We start from the raw sequence: 15275 nt of genomic DNA, 5'->3' as shown, positions 1-15275 counted from the left end.
CCAAGAGTTCAGTACTGAATATGTGGCCCCAGTATCAATCAACAAGTCTGTAAATTTGTTTTTCTACTTCCATTGTTACCCAGGGTTCCTCATGGGAAATGATGACAGGTTTCCAAGTTTCAAAGGAACCCCTGGGCCCCTTCATTCTTGGTCACCAGCCAATTCAGGTATCTGACAGGTGGTTTGTTGCTCTGTCTCTTCAAGATACCTTGTGAGCTTGGGGCATTCCTCTTTCCAATGGCCCTCTTCTTTGCAATAGGCACACTGTTGAAGCCCCAAATTGGGGCATCCTTTAGGGTCCAAGGAACTCAAATTTCTTCTCTGGGGTAGACCTCGACCTGTTCCGTGGTCCTCAGTCTGGTCTTGGCTTCCCTTGAATTAGGGCAACAGCCAGAAAGGTAGCCTGCTATTTCATTTTCTAATGCTCTTTTCTTTCTTGCACTTGGTCTCTGCTGTTAAAAACTTTAAAGCAACCTCAACCAATTGTGACACAGATATTCCTAATGCATCTCCAGCCTTTGGAGTTTCTTTTGAATGGCTGGGGCATTTTGCCTAAAAAACATCATGTTGAATGTTTTCAAAAATTCTTTTTTTTTTTTTTTGGTTTTATAGATTTATTTTCAAAGGGCAAAACAGGCAATTTAAATACAAGTCTAAACAGAATTACTCTGTCAAAGGCAGCAATAATGCCAAAACGCGTTCTCACTTCCAGACACTTGCCAGCATCTTCTGAGTCTTCTCTCAGTGAAAAAACGGGGTCTGATATTTTATTCATAAACATCCTTCTTATCTGCAATGTAATCTACGATTTCTTGTGGACACATTAACTTCTCAGCATCTGTATCAGGGATTTCAAATCCAAATTCGTTCTCCATGGCCATGATAATCTCCACTTGGTCCAAACTGTCTAAGCCCAGGTCTTTCATAAAGTGGGAATTTACTGAGAGCTTTTCAGGGTCGATCTTGTCATAGAGTTTCAGATGTAAAGAACCCGGTCCTCGATTTCCCTCTAATGTCAAAGTGGGCGCATCACTATACTGGAGGCACAACTGTGTTATTGGAACCTGTGTGAGCACTGAGGCAGGGCATCAAGGCAGGACGCGGAAACCTAGGCCTCCCCTGGGCCCCCGCGGGTACAGGGTGTTGTTGAGCAGCCGGACTGCAGCCAGCATGGGGACCTGGGGCAGCGGCACAAAGGCCACAGGCAGTCGGCGGACACAAGTGGAAAGGGCACAGCCGCCATGGCTACGCTGACCCAGAATCTCAAAAATTCTTTCAAGAAAGTCTGAAGGGTCTTCATTCCATTTATGCTTTCTTCCTTTTTTTTTTTTTTAAGTTTATTTATTTATTTTGAGAGAGAGAGAGAGAGAGAGAGAGAGAGAGAGAATGAACTGGGGAGGGGCAGAGAGAGAGAGAGAGAGAGAGAGAAAGGGAGGGAGAGAGAATTCTAAGTAGGCTGTGGGTTGTCAGCACAGAGCTCGACACAGGGCTTGATCCTACGACTGTGAGATCATAACCTGAGCCAAAATTAAGAGTTGGATGCTTAACTGACTGAGCCACCCAGGCACCCCTCTTTTTTTTTTTAAGATTTTATTTTTAAGTAATCTCTATACCCAACGTGGGGCTTGAACTCCCCACAAGATCAAGAGTCACATGCTCCACCGACTGAGCCAGCCAGGTGCCCCCACCTTCTTATACTGTACAAAAACAACTCAAAATGGATTGAAGACCTAAATGTGACACCTGAAACCATAAGACATGAAGAAAACAGAGGCAGTAATTTCTTTGACGTCAGACATAGAAACATTTTTCTAGATATGTTTTCCTCGGGCAAGGGAAACAAAAGTAAAATTAAACTATTGGGACTACATCAAAATTAAAAAAAAACTTTTGCACAGAGTAGGGACCCCTTTTCTTAATCCAGCTAAAATATCACCGTGATAGTGTTCAAGCTTACCTCAGTCTCTACCTTGATGTTCCAGTTGGGATCCACAGTAGGAGTGGGCAGTATGGCATTAGCTCTTAGGAAGTTATTAGAGTTTTAGCATGTAGCCAGTTAACTTCTTCCCTAGCCTTTCCTAGCATCATGTGGCATTCCTCAGAAATGAGGAGAATATTTAACAAATTTTGTACACCTGTCCAAGTGGGGTTGTGGGTGACAAAAATAGATGGGAACAGATTTTCCATCCTCTTGGGGTCATCTCTGTAAGTAGGCATGCTGTTTTTCCAATTAAACAAATTCAGGGGTGCCTGGGTAGCTCAGTCAGTTAAGTGCCCAACACTTGATTTCAGCTCAGGTCATCATCTCACGGCTCATGAGTTCGAGCCCTGTGTCGGGCTCTGTGCTGACAGCTCGGAGCCTGCTTGGGATTCTCTGTTTCCCTTTCTCTCTCTCCCTCTCTTTGTGCTCTCCCTTTCTCTCTCTCTCTCTCAAAACAAATAAAGAAACATTAAAAAAAATTTCAAGTGAAGAGTGGACCCAAATCATTCCTATAAGTTATCCCCACCACATCTAAGCCTCCAATTGGGACTTGCCTTAGCAGATTTTGTCCTCCCTGGGAACGAGTGGCTCCCTGAACAAATTGAGTCAGGGTATGAGAAGGGGAGACCATTCCTACCTGTTGACCCCCTAAGGCTGAGGGTCCTGGTTTAGAGCCCTGTAGGCTCAGGCTGTTGGGACTGGGGCTGCTGAGAAGGGACAGTAGCTCCGGTGCCCCCACAGGGTGGAAGAGCTGTACAGGAGTTTAATTCAAGTAATCAATAAATCATCCTCCTCTCCCTGGTGAGGATCAGGCAACACAGCCTTTTTATTGTCACTGGTTTGTTGGAGTAGAATTTTACATCTTCTCTGAGCTGGCTTATTTTGATACAAAAGCAAAAAAAAAAAAAAAAGACTTACCTTCCCTTTTACAAAGCAAATCTAATTGCAAGATGGTATTACACTTTGGGTATCCATTAATTGGCTATTTTTTTCCAGAGTCTAATGAATATTGTGGCCAAGCATTGTTGCAAAAGATCATCTTTTTCCTTTTCATAGATTCATAACTAAACATTGTCCAATTTTGGAGAATATAGCCCAAAGGGCTGCATGCAGGGATCAAATTGTCATTTCTTATTTTCCAATTAGAACACAGCCAGTTTAATGCAAAGATACCAAAAGCTGCAGCAACAAATGAGCCAAATGAAGCCAAGAGTACCTCTGTGAACAAAGGTTCTCTAGTTCCACTCTAAAAGTCAGGGCTTCACCAACTGAATCAAATGGCTTCCTAGCCAATGTTTTCTTTTCCACTTGTTTTTGTTTTTGTTTTGGGGGGGGGGAGGAGCAGAGGGAGAGAGAGAGAGAGAGAGAGAGAGAGAGAGAGAGAGAGGATCTTAAGCAGGCTCTACATCAAGTATAGAGCCCAACACAGGGCTCAATCTCATGACCATCTGCGAGATCATGACCTGAGCCAAAATCAAGACTTGGACACTTAACCACATTGAGCCACCCAGGCACCGACCCCCCCCCCCCCCCAGTCAACTTTTTCTTAATCAAGCAACAAAAAAAAGGCTATGAGAGCCAAACTAAAACCCCTTATTTGGAGGCCACCAAATGGGAGGAAGAAATAAGAATTTAGTCACTTGTACTGAGGTTACTCACCAAAGAGATATCTGTCCATACTGAAACCAAAAGCTGTTTCCTTTGCCACAAGAGTTAAATTAAGCACCTGAAGGTCAGTGGAGCTGAAGTGGGGTGGGGCCCCCAGAGTAAGGTCTCTAGGACAAAGAGCCTAGGCAGCTGCTTAGACTCACCACCAGACTCCCATTAATAGCTGGGGCCACTGAACCAAGGTCAAAGAGTTCCTGGCTGGCTCACCAAATTTGTGACCAAACCCAGGTTCGTAGGACCAATGTGCAGCAGAGCCAATCAACTGAGACATCAAGTATGCAGCAAGGAAAGGGTTTATTCAGGATGAGCTGGAGCTTGTAACTCTTGATCTTAGGATCGTGTGTTCCAGCCCCTGGTTAGGCATCCAGCTTACTTGAAAAAAAAGAAGGAGGAGTTGGAGGAGGAGGGGGAGGGAAGAAGGAGGAGAAGGAGAAGGAGAAGGAGAAGGAGGAGGAGGAGGAGGAGGAGGAGGAGGAGGAGAGGAAGAAGAAGAAGAAAAGAAAAGAAAAGAAAAGAAAAGAAAAGAAAAGAAAAGAAAAGAAAAAGAAAAGAGGAAACCAAAGGAGAAGGGAGGGCAATCCTCAAATTCCTCTTCTCAAAGGGGGAGAGTCAGGGATATTTAAAGGTAAATGAAAAAGGATCTGGGTATAGGGAAAAGGAGCTACATGATTTCAAAATCAGTTAAAGGTAATTATTAAGTAAGGGAAGGATTGAAGTGATTTCATTGGCTGTACCTTCACATATCTTCTGTATGCCTCTTCTATGATCAGAGAATGGCCTCCTTGGTATGATTCGAGGGTGGGGTTTTAGACCCTTCTGTATCAAATATTCATCTATCAGACACAGGTGCATGCTCAAAGAGAAGACTGGCTGTCTTAACCGGTTCTGGCTGGTTTCTACTGAAACCTTGATTCTGCAAAATAAGGAAACCAACATTTTCTTATTGTTAGGCTAGGCAAGAATGTTATCTCTAGAAACATGGAAGCAGGCTGCATTCTGAGAATAAACAGATTTGAGTAGAAAGTCACCTTTGCATTTATTGGTCCCCTTAATCCTTTGGTAAGATTTGCTGTTAGCTTTCTAACAACCGGCTCAACTCAAATTCAAAACTCCCTGGGTCCATAGGCCAAAACTAACCCGTTGCTCTATTCTTGATACCAAGACCATAAAAATGTCCTCCTTTGAGTGATTATAGAGAGGGACTGTGTAACAAGAGCACCGTCCCTGGGGTGAAAACGGTTAACAAGCTTCACAGCATTTCCCTAAGGACAGGCTGAGACCCACTTCGGTGGTGCTATTCAGTGGAAGGCTGGTATTCCTGGGCTCAGTGTGGGTGATTTGATACAGAATGAATAAATAAGCGATGATAATCCAGTCAACGTAGTATTACAACGGGTATCACAGTGTGGGAAGGAGGGGCGAGCGCTTACGTGACAAAATCAAGTAGGAAAATTGGAGATGACAAAAACACAAAAATATTAAACTATATGTGGAAAATTATAGGAGTAAAAGTCTCTAAAATGGTAACAGTGGTCATTTCCTTATATTAGGGGTGACACTGCCTTTTTTTTTTTTTTTTTCCCCTCTTTAATGGTCCACTAGGAAATACAATGGGGAAAAGCAGTTTTAAAGATGATTCGCAGGGCGGCTGGGTGCCTCAGTCCCTTAAGCGGCCAACTTCGCCCCAGGTAATGGTCTCACGGTTTCTGGGTCGGAGCCCCGCATCTGGTTCTGTGCTGACAACTCCAGAGACCGGAGCCTGGAGCCCGCTTTGGCTTCCGTGTCTCCCTCTCCCTCTCTCTCTCAAAAATAAATAAACATCGAAAAATAAATAAATAAATAAAAAGTTAAAAAAAAAAAAAAAAGATGATTCGCGTGAAACGTGAAGAGTGAGGGGACCAAGCCTCGCAGAATCGCCGAGGCCCGGGTCGCCATGTTTCCGGTCCAACCCGGGACCGGCGCTCCCCAAGCGAGCTACGGAGCGGCCCACCGAGACGCAAGGTCCTCCGCGCAGCCTAGAGAGGGCACGAAGTTGCCTAGGGGCGGGGCCCGAGGCTCAGGCGGACGCGTGGTGGGCTGGGCGCGCGGAGTTTTGCTGCTCTACTGAGTGTGGGGCGGAAGCTTGTTGCTGAGGGCGGAAGCTTGTTGCTGAGGGCGGACGGCGTGTACTTTACTTCTCTGTTATACCCAGCGCCTAAGGTGAGTCGGTGCAGGTCCCGAGCCCCCTCGCGGGGGTCCACTTCGGCATTGTCTCTCCCCCTGCCCGGGGTCGTCGGGCCCTGCCACTCTCGGTGCCCCCCGACCGCGTCTTCTCAGCGCATCTCTCCCCCGCTCCTCAAGTTCCCAGCCCTGCTTCTCCTTCGAGGAGCAGGTGCTGGGATGACCCCGGACCATAGTGCACAAACCTCCTGTGGCAGGGGCCGGTGACCTTCGATGATGTGGACGTGGGCTTCGGAAACGAAGAGTGGAATCGCCTGGACTGCACCCAGAAGGCTCTTTACACGGACTGATGCTGAAGAATTAAGGGAAACACCAGCGCGCTGAGTAAGGACTTTCCTGTGACCCGACTGGTCTGACTGGAAGGCTTAACTGCAGTTTCTCACTAACTGTGGCTCCGTCTTTCTCCACATTTGCCCGCTCGTGTGTGGTGGAACGCTTCAGGGTCTGGAGAGCCTCCAGAGCTTCAGACCTTCCGAACAGCTGAGCTCAAGCTTCTTCTGTTTTTGGTTTTTGTTTTAGTCAATATTTATTTATTTCTAATTTATAGTATTTATGTTTATGCCCGACGAAAGGCTTGGAATTTGCGTGTGACTTGGCTTGAAATGTCCCTTATTGGTATGCCAAGCCCTCTTTTGATGCAAGTGTTGCTGGGTGGAGCTGTACAGGTCCTAATTCCCAGTGTTTTTGACAGAGAGAGCCTTGATGTGCTGCTGGACCCTGAGGCAAGAGATTCCTTTTTCTTTCTTTCTGTCTGTCTTTTCTTTTTTCTTTTCTTTTCTCTCCTCTCTCTCTCTTTCTTTTCTTGTCTTAAGTAAAATCTACCCCCCCATGTGGGGCTGAAACTCAGGACCCCAAGATTCATTAACAATGTGCAGTTTTCTAAGTGTTCTCAGTTCTTGCCTTTCTCCTGCCTGGAGTTCTGTGTAAGCATCCCACAGCAGGATCTTAGGCCTGGGACTGACTGGTAGGTATCTAGGGTGACTGCCCACTGCCACTGTCATCTTTCCATCCCAGACACACAAAAAGGAATTGCCCACTGGGCCCATCCACACCTCAGAGTAGGTTCTGTCTGTCGGAGAGAGCATATTCCTCCAGCTTCCCCCAAATACGTAAAATGAGTCTAGTTCCTTTTGTCATTATAATCCTGTATCAGAATGATTTAATTATATTAAATGGGGGGGGGGCATTAAGGTGGAAGACTCCACAATCTGGAGTTTGCCAGCCCCCCATATTTTGTCGTTAAAAAAGGAGGCCCCCAGTATAAGTGTTGGAGAAAGTATGTATGAATGGGATGGAGTTGAAATCCACCCTTGATAATGAAAGTGTGGTAGGAAAGAGATTCCCAGGGGTGCTTGGGTGGCTCAGTTGGTTAAGCATCTGACTTTGGCTCAAGTCATGATCTCACAGCTTGTGAGTTCAAGCCCCGCATTGGGCTCTCTCTCTGCTTTCAGTGTAGAGCCTGCTTCAGATCCTCTGTCCCCCCTCTCTCTGCCCTTCCCCCAAGCTTTCTCTCTCTCTCTCTCAAAAATTAAAATATTAAAAAGAAAAGGGATTCCCAGAATATCACCTAAAAAGGAAAACCAGAAACACAGACCAGGCTTTAACTGCCGGTTCTCTGTATTTCTGTGGTTTTTAGCAGAAAAACCTTTATCTAAGCTTTTTTTTAGGTTAGAGTGGACAGCAAGATAGTGGAAAGCTGGAAAGTCTACAGTTGGTCATGAGAAGAGAGGAAAGAAGGAATCAAATGGAGTATCTAGAGCCAGTGGGAAGGAGCCAAGAGGCAGGAACAGAGGAGGACAGTTAGCTTGACTGCAGCCATGAAATTAGAGGGCTCATCAGCAGAGAATTGCCCTGATATCCTGATTCCTTAACATGCTGACTCTTTTCCCTTGCCTGTGAATAGGATTTTCAGTCTATAAAACTGAAGTGATAAGCCATTTGGAAAGTGGGGAGGTCTTGCGTATCTGGGCTGGATAAAGAACCATAGTGTGGTGAGTGCAGGAAGGCCTTAGGAGCCCCTGTCCTGCTCTGCCTGCAACTTGTACCTGTTACATAGTAATTCTAAAGGCTTTTGAATTCTTTTGTTAAGAATATAGATTCATTCTAGTAAGTTCTCTCCTGGTTTATTTTATTTTTTTAATTTAATTTTTTTCTAAATTTTTTTTTGAGAGAGAGAGGGAACGAGAGTGGGAGAGGGACAGAGAGATAGGGAGACAGAGGTTCCGAAGCAGTCTCTGCCCTGTCAGTACAGAGCCTGATGTGGGTCTCCAACTCAGGAACCAACTCATGAACCGTGAGATCATGACCTGAGCTGAAGTTTGACGTTTAACTAACTGAACCACCCAGGCGCCCCCTTATTTTATTTAATTAATTAATTAATTTATTTATTTATTTTTAAATTTAATTTTATTTTGTCTTATCTTACTTATTTATTTTTGGTTTATTTTACTATTACCAATGTTATGCAGCCTTTTCTCCCAGGTCTGAACTCTGGTTCAGAGGTACTATGAAGGAAGGCTTAAGATGGATTCCTTTCCACCTTCCTCAGTTCCCCGTGGACTTAGGATTTCTAAGTGAGCAGAGTGTAGTAACATTTGCAGGTGTTTTTTTTTTTTTTTTTCCTATGTTATTAATCATTTTTTTATTTTTTAAGTAACCTCTATACCCAAAGCGGGGCTCGAACTTGCAACCCCGAGATCAAGAGTCACATGCTCTTTTGACTGAGCTGGCCCGGCACCCCTAGCATTTACAGTTTTTATGTGTCCTATTTAGAATCTGCATCTTCATGTTTGCTTGGAAATAGAGCCGAGTAGAGAACAGGACTTTAGATCTGGATCCCCTCAAATTCTCAGAACCCTCATGTTCAAATAAGTCCCAGTCCGAATCCAGTGGCTCCTCTTCTGAGGTTGGACTGAGAAAAGGTGTCTGGGTGATGGGCATTGGGACCTCCAACCTTGCTTTCTCCCCTCTGTCCCCTTAGTGAAATCATAGGGACCTCTCATCCCAGGGAATAGGAAGAGGACTGGAAAGTTATGCTGACAGGACAGACCATTTTGCCTCTAGAAGATGAAGACCTTTCCTAGTTGCTTGGAGGGCCAGGAGCCCATTCCTGTTCTACTCTCCTGGTTGCTGAGTGAGTGAGCCCTGGCCCTAGTAGGATTGATGTACTCCCTCCGATCCAGACAGCTGGGGTCATTTGCTAAGGGCAAAAAGAGTAACTTCAACCACCAGATATTTAAATAGTTGGAGGTTTATTGCTGATAAAATTAATTTAAACATTTGATTGTCAAATTCTATTTGAAAATGAAATCCAATAAGGGATGCCTGAGTGGCTCAGTCAGTTAGGTGTTCCACTCGATTTCAGCTCAGGTCATGGAGACTGCTTGAGATTCTCTCTCTTTCTCTTTCTTTCTGCCTCTCCCCAGCTCATCCGCTCTCTCTCAAAATAAACAAACATTAAAAAAAAAAAACCAAAACACTGAAATCCAATAAAGCCATTGTTGTTCATTTTTATTTCCATGCTCTTATGAGTAGAGAAGGTTGCTAATAATGATCCTCTCCTGGTTTAAGAATGAAAAATCACACACTTTGTGGTCATGAGTGAGCCAAAAAACCTAGCATATCTATTTAAATAGTGCTACCAAGGGGCGTCTGGGTGGCGCAGTTGGTTAAGCGTCTGACTTCAGCCAGGTCATGATCTCGAGGTCTGTGAGTTCGAGCCCTGCGTCGGGCTCTGGGCTGATGGCTCAGAGCCTGGAGCCTGTTTCCGATTCTGTGTCTCCCTCTCTCTCTGCCCCTCCCCCGTTCATGCTCTGTCTCTCTCTGTCCCAAAAATAAATAAACATTGGAAAAAAAAAAATTTTTTTTAAATAAATAAATAAATAGTGCTACCAAGACTACAAATTAAGTAAGTCCGTCAGAATTATAGACTTTAAAAGTTAAAGACTACTTTCCCAGGACGTGGTAGCAATCTCTGAAGTCCAAGAGTCTTGAAGGACTCCTTAAAAACAACCTTAACAAGAACACTTTCGTGACATTGAATAGTACGTGCTTTTCTGCAGCTGTAGGAGAACAGAAATATTTTTTCCTTTGATCTAGCTGAGACTTTTTTCACCAGTAGGTGGGAAGGTCTGTAGTTTCAAAGCCAGACTTGGAATTCTGTTAATTAGTAAAGGAGGAGGGAAAAGAGAGCAAACTTGAGAAGCTAAAAATTCACAACGTAGAAAGGAAAAGAGCTGAATAGGATAATTATCAAACAGACCATGGGAATGTAATGTAGTCCTGTTTTCCAGTAGAATCTGGAAGATAGTTGTTAGGTAGAACGCACATGAAGTACAAGTCCTAGCTGGTCTCAACCATGGACATGGTCTTGGGCCTGTAATCATGGTCTCCTGTCACTACTGCACTGGTGGCTTCTGAGCCAGTGGCCGACCTGTAACCCCTAGAGGAAAAGGGAACAGGGTGGCTGGTGGGACAGCTCCTGACCCTGCTGTGTTCATGTGGAGCTGCTGCTCAGAGTAGTCCTCTTAGTCTCTCCTCCCTGAGGCTGATGTGGTGTCAGGGATCTAGGGAGGGACCAGTAACTGAGAGATCAACTAATCACTACTGCCTTCTGAAATGCTTTTCAGTATATCAACTCTGGGACCCAGGGTCCTCATTCTGGCTGTAGAGCCTCTTGGCTTTCAATCCAAGCATTCCAGAAAGGAAGATCCCAAACCTCTGTGGGTAGTAAACCCTTTAAATAAGTCTACTGGGTTATTTACTAGTACACGGTGGTTTGAAGAGAGTGGTTTCTAAATGCCATGAAAGTAGATTGTTTTCAGGGCACCTGGGTGGCTCAGGGTTAAGCATTTGACTTGGGCTTGGGTCATGATCTTGTGGTTCGTGAATTTGAACCCCGTCTCTGTGCTGACAGCTCAGAGCCTGGAGCCTGCTTTGGATTCTGTGTCTCCCTCTCTCTCTCTGCCCCTCCCCAGCTCGCCCTCTATCTGTCTCTCTCTCAAAAATAAATGAACATTAAAAAAAAAAGTAGATAGTTTTCAAGTGAAGAGCTGGAATTTACCCTAGGCCTTAGGGAACACTATGATTTTAATTGGGTAGCCATATGTCCCAATTTGTTTGAGACATTTCTAGTCAAGACCCAATGTCCTGCTCCAATTTTTTTTTTAATGTTTATTTATTCGAAGAGAGAGAGCACGCGAGCAATGGAGGGGCAGGAGAGAGGGAAAGAGAGAAGCGCTGTCAGTGCAGAGCCCAACACAGTGCTTGATCTCACAAACTATAAAATCATGATCTGAGCTGAAGTCAATAGTCGACTGAGCCACCCAGGTGCCAGCCCTCTTCCCCCTCCTGCTTTTTTAACAGAGAAAGAACACCAGCAGGGGAGAGGGGCAGAGGGAGAGAGAGTGAGTCTTAAGCAGGCTTTACGCTCAGCATGGAGCCTGACGTGGATCCCAAGAACTGAGTCAAAATCAAGAGTCAACTGACTGAGCTACCCAGGCGCCCTCTGGTGTAATTATTATTTTTAAAGTATGTTTATTATTCTTGAGAGAGAGAGAGTACATCAGCCAGGGAGGGGCACAGAGAGAGAGGGAGGCACCATCCAAAGCAGGCCCTGAGCTGTCAGCCCAGAGTCCCATGCAGGGCTCAAATCCACAAACCGTGAGATCATGACCTGACCTTAAGTTGGACGCTTAACCGACTGAGCTACCCAGGCACCCCTCTGGTGGAATTATTAATAGCATTCCTTTCCAGTCTCAGAAGTAAGAAGTATCCCCATTGTGACAATAAATCGTACGGTCCCTGAAATTCTAGGACAGATTACATTTGGTCCAGTATTAGTTCCTACTCTCTGAATTCCCTCCCTGGTCATTTGGACTGGAAGCAGTCAGACTAACTTACCTACGGGTTACCTGTGTAACCCTGGAATCCCTTTCTTTTTCTTTTTTTTTTTTAAAGGAATCTCTCTACACCCAGCGTGGACCTCTCAAAATTCCAAGATCAGAGTTACACGCGCCACCGACTGAGCCAGCCAGACGCCCCCAACCCTGGAATCCCTTTCTTACCACAGGTTGGTCATGCAGTTGGTTTCCATCATTGATAACAGCGACTGACACGTGAGCATAGAAACTGTTCATTGTTGAGGTGCCTGGCTGGTAGAGCATGTGACTTGATTTTGGGTTCATGAGTTCAAGCCCCGTGTTGTGCATGGAGCCTACTTAAACAAACAAACCTGTTCATTGCTGGTGTTTTAACAACATCCTACCTGAGGGAACACTGACAAATAACTTGAAACCCAGTTGTGAACACCCTGAAGAAAGAGGAGCATTGACTGGGATGGCCTGTACAACAACCTGTAAATTCCTATCACTTTAAATTGGTCTTTTCTGTGGATACTTTAATGCACAAATCAGGGCAGCTACAGGGTAGATGGGGGCTGTTAGGCCAGTGCAGGCTATTTATTTATTTATTATTTAAAAATTAATTTTAAGTTTATTTCTTTTGAGGGAGAGAAAGAGCATGGGAGTGGGGAGGGGCAGAGAGAGAGAATCCCAAGGGGCTCCACGCTGACAGCGTGGAGCCCAATGTGAGGTTTGAACTCACAAACCAGGATGTCATGACCTGAGCCAAAATCAAGAATCAGACGTTCAACTGACTGAGCCAGTCAGGCACCCCTGCAGGCTTTTAAAATAAGTGGAATGGGGCTCCTGGCCAGCTCAGTCGGAGGAGCATGCAGTTCTTTGTCTCAGGGTTGTAAGTTCGAGCCTCATGTTGGCTATAGAGATTAATAAAATAGGCCAAATTGAGGTACTTCTGAGGAGCATCCCCCCTCCCGCTGCCACTTCTGCAGAGCCATAGCACCCTGCTCCTTGTCAACCTCCCAGCTGCTTCACTCACATTTACTTTTTTTCCCTGGTGTCTAAAGACTTGGGAATTTGTGAACTCAGCCCTAAATTTCCCTTTCTACCTTTGTTGTTGTGGAATTAGATGGAGAGGCCTGCTGGCTTCTCAGGCTGGCTCTACCCTACCCGTGAGACAGACCTGGCCCTCCAGTACACATGCATACTTGCAAGAATTTCAGAGCTAATAGCTAACCTTTACTGAGCAACTCCCACTTGCCAGGTATTGTTGTAAGCATTTACATGTCCTGGTAACCTAAAGGCAGGAGTCCTTTTATCCCCATATTTATAGGTAAAGAGAGGTTGATTAACTTGCCTAAGGTCATCTGAATGAAAATTGAAAAACAAAATTATTGCTGCTTGTTTTCTGATTATAGAAGCAATTATTTTTCATTATAGAAAGTTTGGAAAATGCAGAAAAATGAGACCTAAATTTACAAAATTACAGTATAAAACAAGGCGTCTTTAGCTGTACCCTGAGACACAACCCCATGCTTAGTAAGGTTCTGCCAGGTTTTTTTCTCTCCTATTTAGTTTTTTAAACATAGCCAGGATTATTTGATACATCTGTTTTGTAACCTGATTTTCTAAATGTCCTCTATTTGTGGACATTTTCCCATGGCAATCTCTACTTTTACATCATGTTTTTTAATGGCTGTGTAGTCTTATATATATATATGCACTATAATGAATTTTATTCTTAACTGATTCCCTATTGTTGGACATTTATGTAACTTTCAAGCTGTTATAATTAGCCAGCATGCAAATTTACAATGAGAAATATATCTGGCAAGCAAACAAGACTATTTCTGCAAGTTGGTCACACATCTTTTCCCTATAAAAAGGATATAGAAAGTCAAACTATGTCATAGAATTCAAAAAAAGGGCATTGATCTTAATAACCAGCATCAGCAAGCTACGTGGTAGTCTGTTAATACACATTTGAAGATGTTTGAATCAGGTTGTCTGCATCATAGCTTTCCAAGTTACATTAAACACAAAGCCTAAATCATGTGTGTCAGTCTTCTCATCCTCACCTTTAGAGCTAGCCTGTGGTGTCTGGGTTCGGCAGGTGATTTATCTTGTCTCTCCTGCCACTCCTAGGGTCCTAAGTGCCTGTCATCTCATCCCCATGGATGAGGCCTGAACATCTAACATGGATATCTATCATGTATACATGCTACCTTGCCCTCTTTTCACCATAATTTACATCTCATTGCCATGTGTTTGTAACACCTAAGTATTTGATTAACAAAATTGTATTAGCTTTATATTCTTTGGTGAATGCATAGATTAGTGGGAAACTACTCAACATCCTTTTCTCTTGGAGACATTTGCAAATTGATTTAATGTGTGTCTGAATGTAATTTTTTAAAATTTACTTATTTTGAGAGAGAGAGCAGAAGCAGAGGAGAAGGAGAGGTAGAGAGAGAGAGAGAGAGAGAGAGAGAGAGAGAGAGAATCCCAAGCAGGCTTTGTGCTGGGGCTCGATCTCAGGAACAGTGAGATCATGACCTGAGCTGAGATCAAAAGTTGGATGCTTAACCAACTGAGCTACCCAGACACCCCTGTGTGTAGTATTTTAATTTAAGTGAAGACTTTGTTTATTGCTAATACAGTCATTCACATTTTCCCCCCACACCTCATATGTGACAGGTACTGTCCTAGATGCTTGAGATCATCAATGAACAAATAAGAAAAAAATCCCTTGCCTTGTGAATTTCTGTGCTAGTGAAGTAGGGTATTGGGTATTACTGAATTTCACTGTGTGGCATGAGTATGGTAATCTCTGCTGAGCCACTCTCTTGTGCTATAGTTTTAGTTTAGGGTGAGTTTTGCCTATTTGGATTGTTGTATTCACATTTTAACTTAACTGTATTCAAAAGACAGCTTAAATAGTGGGTTTTTAAATTCTTGAGATGTTCTTATATGTGGAGTGTAGAGAGTCCAGTAAGAAGGAAATGCACACAATAAGATGCTTCAGTGCTTCTTAAATGTGTGTTTGAACATTTTCCCCTTAAAGGGAGGATTCTGGAAAGCTGTACTTAGTTTAGTTTTACTGTGCTTGTACAAGAGTTTTTTGAGCTGCCTCTGAAGTGGATACATGTACGTGGGCCTCAGGTGTGACTGCTCTTTGCCTTTGAGGATCATGTTATTTTGAAATATAGCCAGACATTAATTTAGTAGAGTCTGAAAACCAAGGAATTAATCAAGCTGGTGAACAGATGTTTATTCAAAAATATATGTGATGTGGGGCACCTGGGTGGCTCAGTCGGTTGAGCGTCTGACTTTGGCTCAGGTCATGATCTTTCAGTGTGTGGGTTCGAGCCCTGTGTTGGGCTCTGTGCTGACAGCTCAGAGCCTGGAGCCTGCTTCAGATTCTGTGTCTCCCTCTCTCTCTGCCCCTCCCCTGCTCATGCTTTGTCTTTGTCTCTCTCAAAAATAAATAAACGTTAAAAAAAATTAAAAAATGTATGTGATGTGACCTGGGAGTTTTTTGGCCCATA

The 15275-nt window shown here is 44.1% G+C and overlaps 1 long non-coding RNA gene and 1 pseudogene across 1 annotated transcript; one reads left to right on the top strand and one right to left on the bottom strand.

The window, feature by feature from the left end:
- Window positions 1-587: 587 nt before the first annotated feature.
- Window positions 588-1304, bottom strand: LOC115513820 (annotated as a pseudogene).
- A 4441-nt stretch (window positions 1305-5745) lies between these two features.
- LOC115513821 lies at window positions 5746-12386 on the top strand. The gene is made up of 3 exons (XR_003968800.1): window positions 5746-5848; window positions 6067-6193; window positions 11828-12386. It is a non-coding gene; the product is annotated as an uncharacterized LOC115513821 (long non-coding RNA).
- The last annotated feature ends 2889 nt before the right edge of the window (window positions 12387-15275 follow it).

This window comes from Lynx canadensis, chromosome B2 (genome assembly GCF_007474595.2).
Source record: "Lynx canadensis isolate LIC74 chromosome B2, mLynCan4.pri.v2, whole genome shotgun sequence".
NCBI lineage: Eukaryota > Metazoa > Chordata > Mammalia > Carnivora > Felidae > Lynx > Lynx canadensis.
This window is presented reverse-complemented; position numbering and strand designations above follow the sequence as displayed.